We start from the raw sequence: 4818 nt of genomic DNA on the forward strand, positions 1-4818 counted from the left end.
TCACAGCAGAGCGGTGGCAGGACCACAAGTGAGAGAAAAGCAACCTCAGAATCTAGCTAGATCTCCTCACAGCCAGCCAGCCAGAAAAGAAAATTGGAAACCCATGGAATTTTGACCAGGGGTGTATCCAGAAAAAGAAGACAGCACCCAAAGGTTGTACTAGGGAAAAGTTTTTTCATTAATCTGTTTCCTAACTTCTTTCCCTCTTAATCTTCTCCTTTAATTTTTTCATCTGTTTTGTTATCCACCCTCTTGCATTAAATATATAACATATAACTGCTATATAAACCTAATACTATACACTTCCACTTTCTCACTTCATTCTTCATTCTTCCCTCCCTTTTTCAACATACAATGTAAATATTACTTACTGTCTCACATAGCCTTGACCCTACTTGCTACTATTATTATTCTACCAACTTCCCTCTCAAAAATCATCTTTCCTTCAGTTAAAACAACTCTTATCTGTTTTTCCTATAGTATAATAGCCTTAAACTATTTACATCTATATTAATACTGGCTAATTTGCTGCTGATAGTGTGATTGTGGGTGGGGTATATTTTTAAGGGTGTGGGTTTCTTGCCTGGGTTGTGTGTTTATGTTTTAGTAGCATCTCCATGAAAAAACTCAAGACGTGGTGGGCAGAGTGACTCTCAATCAACTAGCCAGAGGGAAGATTCCACCAAAGAGTAACTGCAATACAATCAGACAGCTTAAACAAACAGCACAAAGGGCAACACAAGAACATCAAGCTCAGGATATCAAAGAGATTGCACCACTGAATCCGCCAGGTCTCCTATACAGATTCTCATACCATGAAGGCGGGAAATCAAAGCAGACAAATCTAAGAAACAAAAACAAACAAGAAGGGGCATCCAAGATGGGGAGACACAGAAACAACCTCCCAATGAAAAGAAAAGAGGAACCCCCAGAAAGAGTGCTAGATGAAACAGAGGTAAGCAAACTACGAGACATGGAATTGAAAAGAATAGTTATAAGGAAGCTCAATGAACTTGACAAACTCAGAGAAAACTACAACACACTCCAGGGGAACTACAAAAATCTCCAGGGACACTACAAAGAACTCCAGGGAAACTAAAAGAAACTTACTAAACACTATACCAGCATAAAAAAGGACATACAAATTACAAATAAGAACCAGGGAGAAATAGAGAGTATAATTTCTGAACTGAAGAACACAGTAGAAGCAATCAAAAGCAGGCTAAATGAAGCAAAGGTTTGGATCAGTGAGTTAGAGGACAATGTAGGAAAAAATTCCCAGACAATACAGCAAAATGAAAAAAAGATTGAAAAAAAAAAATGAATAGGGTTTAAGAGAGCTGCAGGACAATATGAAACAAAACAATATCTGTAACTCAGGCATACAAGAAGGAGAAGAGGAGCATGGGATAGAAAACCTGATTGAAAAAGTAATGACAGAAAATTTCCCTAACTTGATGAGAGAAAAAGTCATGCAAGTCCAGGAAGCACAAATGGTCCCAATGAAGATGAACCCAAAAAGGCCTGATCCAAGGGACATAATAATTAAAATGCCAACATTTGAAGACAAAGAGAAAATCCTAAAGGCAGCAAGAGAAAAACAGCAAAAAACATGCAAAAGAGCTCCGATAAGGCTATCAACTGATTTTTTCAACAGAAACACTACAAGCCAGAAGGGAATGGCAAAAATATTTCAAGCAGTGAAAAACAAAGGCCTACAAACAAGAATACTCTACCCAGCACAGCTCTCTTTCAAAATGGAAGGTGAAATAAGGAGTTTCCCAGACAAAGGAAGACTAAAAGAATACATCTCCACCAAAGCAGCATTGGAAGAGATGCTAAAGGGAATGCTTTAAGAAAAAGAAGAAAAAGAGAGAAGGAGAGGAACACAGGTACAAAGGAAAATGAATAAATTCCTGTCAATAATAATCTTAAATGTAAATGGATTAAATGCTACAATCAAAAGACATAAGGAAGTGGGATGGATACAAAAGCATGATGCACATATATGCTGTCTACAAGAGACACACCTCAAAACAAAAGGTTTACACAGACTGAAAGTGAAGGGATGGAAAAAAGTATTCCAAGCAAACGGACATGAAAAAAAAAAGCTGGGGTAGCAATACTCATATCAGAAAAAACGGATTTCAAAGCAAGGGCCATAAAAAGAGACAAAGGATATTTCATAATACTTAAGGGAACAATTCATCAAGAAGATATAACCCTGGTAAACATAAATGCACCCAACATAGGAGCACCCAAATATGTAAGGAAAATTTTGAAAGACCTTAGAAGGGAGCTAGACAACAACACATTCCAGTCGGGGACTTTAACACCCCATTGTCAACAATGGACAGATCTTCAAAGCAAAGAAACACCAAAGATATTGAGGCATTGAACAACACTCTAGATATAATGGACTTAGTTGATATATATAGAACTTTTCATCCCAAAGTAGCAAAATATACATTCTTTTCAAGTGCACATGGGACATTTTCAATGATACACCACATGGTAGAACACAAAACAAGCCTCAACAAATTCAAGAAAATTGAAATTATATCAAGCATCTTCTCAGATCACAATGCTTTGAAACTAAAAATCAACCTCAAGGAAAAAACTCAAAGACATTCAAACTCATGGAGAATGAATAACAGGATATTAGATAATGAATGGGTTAACAATAACATCAAGGAAGAAATCAAAAAGTTTCTGGAAACTAATGATAATGAGCACACAACAGCCCAAAACCTATGGGGCACAGCAAAAGCATTCGTGAGAGGAAAGTTCATGGCAATACAGGCCTATCGGAAAAGGATAGGAGAATCTGAAATAAAGTATCTAACCCTACAGCTACAAGAACTAGAACAACAACAACAAGCAAAGCCCAGGGCGAGTAGAAGGAAGGAAATCATCAAGGTCAGAGCAAAATTAAATGACATAGAGACTAAACAATTTAAAAGATCAACAAAAGTAGGAGCTGGTTCTCTGAAAAGATAAACAAAATCAACAAGTCTTTAGACAGGCTCATCAAGAAAAAAAGAGAAAGGACTCCAATAAACAAAATCAGAAATGAAAGAAGAGAAAACACAACCGATATCACAGAAATACAAAGGATTGTAAGAAATTACTACTAACAACTGTATGGCAAGAAACTTGACAACCTAAATGAAATGGACAAATTTCTAGAAACATATAATCTTCCAAAACTGAATCAAGGAGAAGAAAGCCTGAACAGAATGATTAACAAAAAGTGAAATTGAAACAGTAATCAAAAAACTCCTGGCACACAAAAGCCCTGGACAGAATGCCTTCACATGTGAATTTTACAAAACATTTAGGGAAGAACTAAAGCCTACCCTTCTCAAACTATTCAAAAAAATCCAAGAAGAGGGAAGACTCCCAAACTCTTTCTGTGAAGCCAGTATTACCCTAATTCCAAAACCAGGTCAAGACACAACAAAGAAAGAAAACTTCAGGCCAATATCACTGATGAACATAAATGGTAAAATCCTTAACAAAACACTGGTAAACTGAATCCAGCAACACATTAAAAAGATCATACACCACAATAAAGTGGGATTCGTCTGAGGGATGCAAGGATGGTTTAATATTCACAAATCAATAAAGGTAATACACCACCTAAACAAAACAAAAGACAAAAATCACATGATCATATCAATAGTTGCTGAAAAAGCATTTGACAAAGTACAACACCCACTTGTGATGAAAACATTCAGCAAAATGGGAATAGAGGGAGCATACCTCAACATAAGAAAGGCCATATATGAGAAACCTGAAGCCACACTCAATGGGCAAAAACTGAAAACACCTGTTAAACCAAGCACGCCGTTGTCCAGGGACAGCCAACTGACCTGGAGTCTGCAAGATCCTTCCCCATCTGGGAAGGCCACCCTCCCTTCCACAGTCCCATTCTTATTAGAGATTTCTGAACCCAAGGGTAAGTAGGACGATGACCATACCCAACTTGAAGGAGCTAGAGGAGCATGAAACCTTCACCCATTGTCCTTAATAAGATTATAAATGTCAACCCTGGCTGCTGTGGCTCAGTGGATTGAGCGTCGGCCTGTGAGCCAAGTGTTGCTGGTTTGATTCCCAGTCAGGGCACATGACTAGGTTGCACTTCATGTCCCCAGTTCGGGGCATGAGTGAGAGACAACCACACAGTGATGTTTCTCTCCCTCTCTTTCTCCTTTCCCCTCTCTCTAAAAATAAAATAAACAATCAAACAAACAACTAAATAAATTATCTTTTAAAAAAAAGATTATAAATGTCTTAAGTCTGGGGCAGGGATTGTTATTTTTATTGTTATTAAAAAATAATTATTTATTTTTTAAAAAAGAATAATATAGGAAAGGGTGAAGCCAGAGAACTTATATGCATGACCCATGGACATGAACTAAGGGGGGTGGGATTGCTGGGGGAAGGGGGGTATTGGGAAGAGGGGAGCAAAGGGGAAAAAATTGGAACTATTGCAACAATATAATCAAAAATATATACTTAAAAAAAAAACTGAAAGCACCCCCGCCCTGAGATCAGGAACAAGACAAAGATGTCCACTCTCTCCACTCCTATTCAACATAGTGTTGGAAGTGCTAGCCACAGCAATCAGACAAGAAAAAGAAATAAAAGGCATCCCAATTGGAAAAAGAGGAAGTAAAACTATCATTATTTGCAGATGACATGATAGTGTACATACAAAACCCTATAAACAACTTGAAAAAACTATTTGACATAATAAGTGAATTTGGTAAAATATCAGGGTACAAAGTCAATATTCAGAAATTGAAGGCATTT

This window comes from Furipterus horrens, unplaced genomic scaffold (assembly GCF_987537825.1).
Source record: "Furipterus horrens unplaced genomic scaffold, mFurHor1.1.pri manual_scaffold_6, whole genome shotgun sequence".
NCBI classification, from domain to species: Eukaryota; Metazoa; Chordata; class Mammalia; order Chiroptera; family Furipteridae; genus Furipterus; species Furipterus horrens.